Raw genomic sequence first — 11,692 nt, 5'->3', positions numbered from 1 at the left:
TTGCAAAATTCCTGGAATTGAATGACAATGAGAACACATCATACCAAAACTTATGGGACACAATGAAAGCGGTCCTCAGGGGAAAATTCATAGCACTCAATGCCTTCATAAAAAAGACAGAAAGATCCCAAATCAATAACCTAACCATCCACATAAAAGCACTGGAAAAACAAGAAAAACCCAACCCAAAGAGCTCTAGAAGAAAAGAAATAATTGAAATCAGAGCAGAAATTAACGAATTGGAAACCAAGGAAACAATTAAGACAATTGACAAAACAAAGAGCTGGTTCTTTGAAAAAAATAAATAAACAAGATTGAGAAATCTCTGGCCAATTTGATGAAGCAAAAATAAAGAGAAGCTTCAAATTAACAAAATTCAAAATGAAAAAGGAGAGATCACAACAGACATAAGTGAAATTGGGAGAATCATCAGGACTTATTTCAAAAACCTCCACTCCACAAATCTGGATAATGTGTAGGAGATGGATAAATTCTTGGATGCATACCATCTATCAAAGCTAAACTCAGAGCAGATTAATCACCTCAATGAACCCATCACACTCATGGAGATTGAAACAGTTAAAAAAAAAAAAAAAAGCCTCCCCAAAAAGAAGAGTCCAGGACCAGATGGCTTCTCAGCTGAATTCTATCAAACTTTCATGGAAGAACTCAAACCAATCTTCCTCAAACTGTGCCACCCAATTGGAGAACAGGGAAAGTTCCCCAACTCCTTTATGAGGCTAGTATCACATTAATTCCAAAACCAGGCAGAGATGCCACAAGAAAAGCAAACTACCGGCCTATTTCCCTGATGAACTTAGATGCAAATATCCTGAACAAAATCCTCACAAACCAAATACAACAATGCATCAAAAGCATTATCCAACTTGACCAAGTTGGATTCATCCCAGGAACACAGGGGTGGTTCAACATACAGAAATCCATCAATGTAATATACCACATAAACAAGGTTAAATGTAAAACCACATCATCATTTTGATAGATGGAGAAAGGGCCTTTGACAAGATACAACATCACTTCATGATCATAATATTGGAAAGAATTGGTATGTTTGGTTCATATCTTAACATAATAAAGGCAATATACAAAACTCCGAAGGCCCAAATAATACCCAATGGAGAGAGACTGGAGGAATTCCCATTAATATCAAGAACAAGACAGGGTTGTCCACTCTCACCTCTGCTTTTCAATATAGTACTGGAAGTCCTAGCTCAAGCAATAAGACAGGAGAAGGAAATAAAAGGGAAAAAATTTGGAAAGGAAGAGGTTAAGTTAGCTCTATTCGATGATGACATGATTTTATATGTAAGAGACCCAAGAGACTCCATCCCAAAAAACCTGGAGGTGATTAAGTCCTATAGCAAACTAGCAGAATAAAAAAATAAATGCACAAAATTCAGTAGCCTTTCTATATGTAAATGACAAAAATACATAGAAAGAAATAAGGGACATAGTCCCATTTTCAATAGCAACAACAACAACAACAAAATAAAATACCTTGGAATAACGTTAACCAAGGAAGTAAAAGATATATACAAGAAAAACATAAAAACACTCAAAAAAGAAATTGAAGTGGACTTGAGAAAATGGAAATACCTCCCATGCTCCTGAATAGGTAGAATTAAAATTGTGAAGATGACAATCCTACCAAAAGCAATATACAGATTTAATGCAGTTCCAATTAAAATTCCTACAGTGGTCTTCACAGAGATAGAAAAAAATGATTGCAAATTCATATGGAAAGGCAGACGCCTTCACATATCCAAACATATCCTCAGCAAAAGTAAAACCTCTGGAGGCATCACCATACCTGATCTAAAGCTATATTACAAAGCCATAGTAATAAAAACCAACATGATACTGGCATAAACAGAAGTATAGACCAATGGAATAGACTTGAGGACCTGGACTTTGGGTCAAGCAACTATAGCTACTTGATATTCGACAAAGGTTCGAACAATATAGGCAACATTAAAGACAGCTTCTTCAAAAAATTGTGCTGGACAAACTTTATAACCATATGCAGGAAACTGAAACTTGATCCACACATTTCACCATGCATTATACTAAAATCCAAATGTATCAAAGACCTCAATATAAGACCAGAAACTCAAATACTAATGGAAGAAAATTTAGGAAGTACTTTCCATGATATAGGAATAGAAAAAGACTTCCTGAACCAAACCCCAGTAGCTTATGATCTTAAACAGTCACTCAACCAATGGGATCACATGAAGTTGATGAGTTTCTTTACAGACAAGCATACAATAAGCAAAGCCATTCAATTCCCCCAGAATGGGAGAAAATATTTGCAGTTTATCCAACTGATAGAGGCCTAATCTCTAGAATCTACAAAGAACTCAAAAATCTAAACAGTAAGAAGCCAAACACCCCACTCTCAAGATAGGGCAAAGAGCTGAACAGGCAGTTTACAGAGGAAGAAATAAAAATGGCAAACACGCACTTAAGAAAATGTTCATCATCTCTAATAATCATAGAAATGCAAATTAAAACAACTATGATATTCCACCTTACCCCAATAAGGATAGCAAACATCAAATAATCAAATGAAAATAAATGCTGGCGAGGATGTATTGGGAATGTACAATGGTATGACAACTTTGGAAAGCAATATGGAGTCTCCTGAAGAAGCTGACTATAGAGATACCAACAGACCGAGTTATTCCCTTACTGGGCATCTACCCTAAATCCTCCAAACCACAGGCCAGAGAGATTTGATCAACCATATTTGTAGCAGCTCAATTTGTAATAGCTAAGAGCTAGAATCAACCCAGATGTCCATCACTAGAAGAATTGATAACTAAGGTGTGGTATATTTACACAATGGAATTCTATACAGCAGTAAGAAAAAATGGCACAAAGAAATTTGAGAAAAAATAATGGTTGAACCAGGAACAGATCATTCTCAGTGAACTTACCCAATCACAGAAAAAAAAAAATCACCACATAGTCTCACTCATCTACAGCACCTAACCTGAATCTACCCAAGATAACTTACACACCCAGCAAGCATCTCGTGGACTAGACAGTAGGATGGATTCAGAGGGAGGTGAGGGCATTGAAGGGGTGGGAAATACAAATCTAGACCCAACTGGCAATGGTACCATAAAATTCTATGTCCTAAAATGCAGACAAAATGGATGGACCTTCACCAGGCCCTTACAGGGAACACCTGAACCACAAGACACTGGAGATAGTATGATCAAGGCTATCCTTAATCTTCTACATCTTCCCTCCCTCTCCCTCTCTCTCTTCTCTCTAACTCTTTTATATTAGTTACCTTTTTCCTCATTTTCTTAGTGGGGTCTGACCTGTAACTCCCAATACCAGCATGGGCTATCATCCACAATGAGCTTTTGATCAGAGAGACCTACAAGGTTACCTAAAAGACAGACAGATTTCTGTCAGAGTACTTGATGACCCACTAAAGTTTAGTGGTAAGTCCCTACTACTGAAGACACCATATGCAGTTGGCATATAAAATGGAATGTCATGGCTGGAAGCTAGAAGAGAATTATTCCCCAGAAAGTCAGCTTGTGTAGTACCAGAAGGTGCTACATGGCTGACTGGGGGAAAATGACCAATATCTGTCCAAGCAACTCATGGTCTAACCTACTTAGCAGCAAATAACGTGTTGCGATGCCCACACAAGTGCAATAGTGGCACACAGCCATATTGGGGAACCAACTGGTCTTGATTTGGCTAACTGATCCTCTCAATTGTATGGGACCCATAGCTGGAGCTGAGAAACAACTCAGTACCATAACCAAACATTAGCTCACTCTCCAATATGAAGCCACCATCAATCATTGTCTACAAGAGGGCCTACACCTATTAAATTCTCTATTAAAAAAAGTAAGGGTTATCTCATTTGTCCTGGTGCTAATTTACTCTCCGTTGGAGAATCTGCTTCTCTTTGTCAGATAGATGTAAATCCTAAGGAGAGAGCCACCCCCTCATACCTCAAAAGGGCCCTGGCTGAAACTAAGAAAATTTTGAGAAACAAGCAACGGTGCTGTTTTCCTCATGAACCAGATACCAGCACAAGGGGGAAGGAGACCAACATAGAGAAAAATCAAGTCCTTCCAAATCAGAGAGCCAGAGCCTCAGAGGCCCCCAACACCTCATCACTGAAGCAGACCAAAAATGAACCCAACATGGCTCAGGAAAATTTTGCGGAAGAGTAGGTGGAAAGAATGTTAGAGCCACATGTGGGGTCATGATATGCAGAAACATTTATCTTACCCTTAATTGTTGGCTAACTCCACAATGCACAACCCATATACCTCAACAAGGAGGGGCCAATGGGAAGGTGGTAGGTCACAGATGAGCCTAATAATGGTACCAAACTGACTGTATTTGCTGAATACAAAACTAAATAATAATAGAAAAAAAATTTTAAAGTAGTATACAGTCTTAGTTCCTATGTTTGCTAATGTATTTCATAAGTCTAGATACCTGTGTGGGTACCAATTACCCAGAGAACATTGGAAACAGAACCATAGAGCTTGAATATTACTTGAATGTTAGTTTTCTCAGATTAGGGCCATTGTTTAAGCATGAGGATGTAACCTATAGTAGGGAATATGCCCTAAGAGCCAATTTTGTTATAAGCATTGGATTTAAATGCCTGAAGTGAGACAGTTACTTTACATACAGTAGATCAGAATCTGGTAATTTTTTGTAAACCAAAACAGAGAGCTAAATTTTAATATAACCCTTAGTAAATCTTTTTTGTATTTGACAACCAATGATTTTGGCTTAATCGTGATAGTTACTGATTTTATGTACTTTATAAATTTTTATTAACATAAAACAATTTTATGTTTTACCCTTGTCTTTAATTTGATAATGCTTATGCAAGCTATCCCAACATTTTAGCCTGAAAAATAGTTTTTTGTTCCTTAACTGTTTGTAAACAGTTGATAAATCTGTAATTTTAGGTATGGTGTTTAGGTTTAGCCTGAAAATTCTTTCCTACACACACACACACACACATCTTTATCCATAAATTTTAGCATTCTTACCTAAGTACCACTCAAAAAGCATTTTTAACTGGCATTCTATGTCCCAACATTGAAAAATTCCTTCCCAGTCCCTTCAGTCAATTCATCTCACCCCATTATTAACCATATTTCTTTTAAGGCTATTAAGACAAACTATACCAAATTGAATAATACAATTACTCACTGACAAGCAAGTAGTCGAAAGACAATTTTATGTCATTAATACCAATAACACACTTGGAAATGATTTTATTAGGAGTAACTAGGGCAATTTTGTTATTATCATGAGCCAGGCTAGCCTAGAAGTCAGGACAGTTGCCTCCTCCTTTTAAGCAAAATGGCATTAAAATCTTTTCTTTTTAAATTAATTTAAAGTACCTGACCACTTCAGAGGGAATTCTGTTGTTTTCAATAATCCTCTATTTAAATTGATGTTGACCTAGACAATAAATTCAGTAATTATATTTATGACATCATGTAACAAAGTTTATGTAAAACTTCAGTTCACTATAGGCTTTAGTTAAATGTGACCCTTTGTTTTCTTTTTTATAACTTCTTGGTGTTGGCACTGTGGCATCTGGGCAGATCTTGCATACATGTTAGATCAGCCCTGCCAGGCTTCAGCCTGGCCCTGCTCCTAGTCACTCACCTGGGGTCTCCTCTACTAGACATTGAGGTAATGGCTGAGACTGGCCGAGATGACTGCCAGGGTTCAAGTCTTGCTACCCAAAGGGAAAAGAAGGGGGGATATGGTACTGCTGGGAAAAGAGGGGGTCTCCAGGACTATCAGGAAGCCACTGAATATGGAGGGCGCCCACTAGGAAAATATGGGGTCCATGGAGGGCTGCCAGGAGTGGAGGCTGAGACATGGCAACTGTAGGGGCCTAGGCACCATTGTCTGGGCACATGAGCACCTACCACCTGACTCTGACTTGAGCCACTTTGGAGTACTTGCAAAGGCAGCTTGCAGTTTTGTCACTTAAAGGGAGTGATGGCAAAATTTACTTCCTGAACTTTTCATTTCCTAGCTAGATAAGCTATGCAGTCCACGTGTCTGGGCCACATGGGTGCCCAGAAATCATCCAGGAGGTAACCTGGAGGACTTCCCAAAAGGAGCTAGCCTCTCTCTGGGAGAGCTTAATTGCTGTAACTTTCAGAAGAGCCCATAATCTATGAATCTGTTGGAAGACAATATTAAAGTAAAGGAGGAAAAAGAGAACACCAGCTTCTGTCTGATGAAGGACAGAAAAATAGATAGAGGGTTTTTGCCAACACCCAATGGACTGTTAGGTTCCAGGCAGAGGATGGCTGGCCTTTCTGTCAATACTGAAGAGTTGCCTCAGCCAAGAGACATCAGTTGCCTGTTTGTTGTGCTTGGTCCCACGTGATGATGTGAACCTAAAATAAAGGAAGAAAAAGAGAAACCTGCCAGCCTTCAAAAATATGGAGGCAAAGCTGCATGGGCCAATGTCTCCCAGTTCCTCTGGGAGTGCACTCACCAACTCTATCCATCTCATAGGGTTCCTGTTCAGGTGCCAGATGTGGGTTCCTTGGTTCCTGCTCTAGGGGCCGACTGTAGTTTCCCTGATGGAGCCCAGACAGCCCGGGTGGGTGAATGTGTGATGAGAGAAAGTACCACTCCTGGGAGCTAGTTGAAATACTCTGTCTATTATCAGGGAAATGGGTTTATAAGAATCTGAGGGTGGGGAGAAGGGTCCTACAGGATTTGGTGGGTTTAAATACTGTCAGCCTATGCCTAGGGACGTTCTTTCCAGCACATAGGGAGTCAGGTGCAGCATTTAGGGAGAGAGTCAGGTGAACTACAGAGGGTGTAAGAAATGTGTGAAGGCTGCTGGCTGATAATGAATTTCCTAAGCAACTGGCCATAGGTCACAGGGCTATGAGCAAAGACTAAGTTCAGGAGTGCTGGGCTTGGAGAGGGTGTGGCCTCCTGTAGCTTTGGGGTCCTTAGCTGTGCCTGGAAGCTTAGACCTCTCTCCTGAAGGCTCCATTCTGTGCCTGGCAGTGCTCAACGTCCAAACTGGTTTCCACAGTGGTTGCAAAAATTTATGTTCCCACCAAAAGTGAATGAGGGTTCCTCTGTGCCCACACCCTTGCTAACATTTGTTGTTATTTGATTTTTTTTTTTTTTAATGGATACCATCCTTACTGGAGTAAGGTGAATCTCATAGTGGATTTAATTTGCATTTCCCTAATGGTTAGGGTTTTTGAGCATTTTCTTATGTGTTTATTTTGTATTTTTCCTCTGAGAACTCCTTATTCCGTTTTCTGTCCCATTTTTGGAATGGGTTGTTTGATGTGTTTGTTAATTTTTTTTAATTTTTATTTATTTATTTGAGAGTGACAGACACAGAGAGAAAGACAGAGAGAGGTAGAGAGAGAGAATGGGCGTACCAGGGCTTCCAGCCTCTGCAAATGAATTCCAGACGCGTGCACCCCCTTGTTCATCTGGCTAACGTGGGACCTGAGGAACTGAGCCTCGAACTGGGGTCCTTAGGCTTCACAGGCAAGCACTTAAGCACTAAGCCATCTCTCCAGCCCTACTATTATTTTTTTTTTTTAAGTTCTGTGTAGATTCTAGATATTAGGCTTCTGTCAGTGGCATGGCTGGCAAAAAATTTCTACCATTTAGTGGGTAATCTATAGTGTGCTTATAGTATATTTATCTGTGTAAAAGCTTTTTGGTTTCACGAGATCCCATTGATTGAGGGATTGTTTTGTTTCCTGGGCTACTGGGGTTTTGTTTAGGAAGTATTTCCCCATTCCTGTATGATGGAAAGTTCTTCCTAATATTTCCTCCAGTAGGACAAGAGTTTCAGGGTGTATATTGAATTTTTTAATCCGTTTGGACTTGATTTTTTTGTTAAATAAAAATCAAACTTTATTGAACATAGGCATAGATGGATTTTCAAATTATTTTTGCTTCATAGCTGTTCTGTAAACCATCTGGTCCATGGCAGTTCCTCTTATATAAAGATGCTTATACGTTTTTGTCAAGTTTGTATTTTGTTTCAATTTTATATTCACAAACATTTAATTCTAGATAGGAACACTTGTGCTTGGATGACTAGTGCATGGTAATGCATGGTATATACACTGCTCAAGCTGGTGTTAAAATATCAACTGCTCTGCAGTAACTTTCACATACATATACAAATTGGAATTTTAGTGAATATTTTGGCTTTGCTCTTATTTTTACATCAGCATAGCTGATGTAAGTTACAGGCAGTCAAATACTTTTGTTTCCTACCTTCCAACTGAACAGAAATACACAATGTATCATTTTCGTTGGGTTAGACACAGTTTTTACATCTCAACAAGAATGCCTTAACCCTTTTATGAACAAAATTACCAGGGTACTAATGAAACTATCTTTGGAGGAAACTTAATAATCATATTTAAAATACATCCTCCATTGACAAGATCACTGCCTTCTCCTAGAAGGTGGCTGTGTAAATTCTTGTCTCTCAAATTTATGTGCAGTTCAACATTTCCTTACTGGAAACACAAATTTCTACAGCACAGTTCCCCAAAACTGAAGTCTTAAAATTCTGTCTCTCCTTTGGCTTGCTTCTCTCTTGATTCAACCCAGGCTTTATTAATGGTTCACTTCATATCATTGTCTCCATCTTCATAAATTTTCTTTTGGACATTCATTAATCCCTCACTGGGATATGGTTCATTGAAAAAGGAGGGCTTTTCTTTCTCTTTGCACTTCTTCCATCTGTGTTTTCTGCTTTCTTTCTACATAAGATGATAACTGTCTCAGTCTTGACTTTTTTGAACTGCCTTCCACAGAGATGGGCTTCAAAAGATTGTTCACAATCATTGAGTAATTCTTCCCATTTAGATTCTTTGCCAAAAGATGAAAGGCACTTGCACGTTCTCAATGGGAACCTGGTGAACTCCAGTTATGGTAATGTAGATTTTCACAAGCTTCGCTGACTGATCCCATCCATAATTACTGATCTTCACTGTATATCCTGTTGTAAGAGGAGCAATCACAGCAGCTGGCTTTTCACTGTCAACAAGTTCTGGTTTCTTTTGTGATTTCTGCTGCATCTTGTTCTTTATTTCTGTCTCAATCTTGTTTTTTTCAACTGTAAGGACCTCACACACTCTTTTCCTAGTGGACTTTTCCATCAAGACCTTTACCTCTTCTAGGTCTTTCTGCAACTCCTCCAACACCAAAGCCATGGTTGGGCCTAAGGCTGGAGCTGCAGCCGAGCACTGGAGCACGCAGAAAACGCCACACCAACACACTAGCCAGGAGCCCGAAACCCACCTACCGCTCTACCCACAGCGCTCTCAAGCCCGAGCGCTCCTGACTGTGCGCAACTCTGCCGCCGGCCTTCCACCTGCCATGCCTCTGGAACCTTCACGACGCTCCCCGAGACCTGCCAAGCTTTGGACTTGATTTTTGTGAATGCTGAGACACGTGGGTCTAGTTTCGTTTTTTTACACATGGTTATTCAATTTCCACAGCACCTTTTCTTGGAGATGCTGTCTTTTTTCAAGTTTAGTTTATTAACAACTTTGTCAAAGATCAAATAGCTCTAGCTTCTTGAGCTGAGATCTGGAGCTTTGATTCTGTTTCACTGGTCTATATTTCCTTTTTATTCTTTTGTTTTTTTTTCACTTTTTTATTGACAACTTCCATACTTGTAACCAATATCCTATACTAATTCCATCCCTCCCCCACTTTCTTATCTGAAACACTACACTACATTATTACACTCCCCTCTTAATCAGTCTCTTTTATGTTGATATTATGATGGTCTTGTGTAGGTAGTGTCAGGCACTGTGAGGTCATGGATATCTAGGCCATTTTGTGCCTGGCAGAGCACATTGTAAGAAGTCCTATACTTCATTTGGCTCTTACATTCTTTCTGCCACCTCTTCCATAATAGATCCTGATCCTTGGAGGGTGTGATAGAGATATTGAAGTGCTAAACACTTCTCTGTCAATTCTTCTCAGCACCATGGTGTCTTCTGAGTCATCCCAAAGGTCACTTCCATCTGGGCAGTTTGGTGAGCATAGTATATACATTTAGCCAGACAGCAGTAGACGTTATACCCCTAGGGCTCATGACTACCCGTGTTGTAGGTTTTCAGTATCAGGGATGTATTCCCTCCCATGGAGCAGGCCTCCAGTCCAATTAGAGGGCAGTTCATTTCTCCCATAACAGATGTGACACTATTGCATCCATTTGGCTTATTTGGCTTGGCTGTCCAACTTTAAGGCTTGATGTTTCCACTGTTGAATATCTTCACTGGTAATTTCTCTCTCTCCCATTGAACGGCATGCAGCATGGCTTTTTCTAGCTTACTGTAAGCTGGTCTACATGGAGGTGGTTTTCAGCTCAGTTCCAGCTGTATTTCTCAGTGGCCTTGCAGCCCAAGTATGTGGAATTTTTAACAATAAGGTCTTGCCATCTATTCCTGGTGGGAAACCAGTGAGTAGGAAGAAAACTCCATAGCAGAGTCCAGTAAGCTATAAAGAAGATAAAAAGGGAATAGAAAAGGGGGAAGGAGGAACTTAATAGGATGGTATTGTATATATGTAAGTAGAAGAATAGGTTAATTTGGGTGAAAAGGCCTAAGTGAGGTCAGGGGAATAGATTGAGTAAAGGTTGAATAAAGGAAAAGTGGTGGGAGGGCCAATTGAAATCCAAGAGGATATAGATAAGTCATATGGAAACCTACTTTTTTGAACAATGGGACACTCAGGAGCCATAGATTGTCACTAGAAACTTTTAAGTGCTGGGGATGGAATACCTTCCAGTGAGTTTGTTGGTCAAGGAGGTCCCTGATGTCCCCAAAATATTGGTCTATATTTCTGTTTTTATACCAGTGCCATGCTACTTTTATTACTGTGGCTTTGTACTATAGCTTTAGATCAGGTATGATGATACCTCCAGAGAGGTTTCTTTTGCTTAGGATGCTTTGATGTTGGAAGTCTGCTGCCATTCCTTATGAATGTTGAATTTTTTCTATCTCTGAGAAGAATGATGCTGGAAATTTTATTGGGATAGACTTTAATATGTGTATTGCTTTGAGCAGAATTGTCATTTTTACAATATTAATTCTACTTATCCAGGAGCATGGGAGGTCTTTCCATTTTCTCAACTCTTCATCAATTAAATTCTTGATTTTTTAAACATATTCCTTATATAGGTCTTCCACATTATTGGTTAATAATATCTGTATTTTTTGTTGCTATTGAAAATGGGACAGCCTCACTGATTTCTTTCTATGTATATTTGTCCTTTGCATATTGAAAGGCTTCTGATTTTGTGTGATGATTTTTATATCCTGCTAGTTTACTGAAAAAATTACTCACCTTTAGAAATTTTGAGATGGAAAATTATTGGTCACTTATGTGTAGGATCATGATATCTGCAAATAGGGCTGTGGTAGTTTGAATAAATGGCCCCCATTATATTCAGAGTTTTATTAGTTTGTAGTTTACATCTGCAGCCACCTGGATGGAGACAGTGTCACTGGGTGGATATTAAGGTTTGGTGGTGGGTTTGAGATTTCAATCTAAACAGATGCAAAGTGTGCCTAGCTGGAGTTCCTGAAGTGTGCTGTGCTGTGTGGTGTTTGCCTTCTGCTTCTCT

The 11,692-nt window shown here is 39.3% G+C and overlaps 1 pseudogene; it reads right to left on the bottom strand.

Moving 5' to 3' along the window:
- Positions 1-8,612: 8,612 nt before the first annotated feature.
- On the bottom strand, positions 8,613-9,299 carry LOC101595561 (annotated as a pseudogene).
- Positions 9,300-11,692: the final 2,393 nt, after the last annotated feature.

Source organism: Jaculus jaculus, chromosome 9 (assembly GCF_020740685.1).
Source record: "Jaculus jaculus isolate mJacJac1 chromosome 9, mJacJac1.mat.Y.cur, whole genome shotgun sequence".
NCBI classification, from domain to species: domain Eukaryota; kingdom Metazoa; phylum Chordata; class Mammalia; order Rodentia; family Dipodidae; genus Jaculus; species Jaculus jaculus.
Note: the sequence above shows the minus strand (reverse complement) of the source record. Positions and strands in the feature narration are given on the sequence as shown.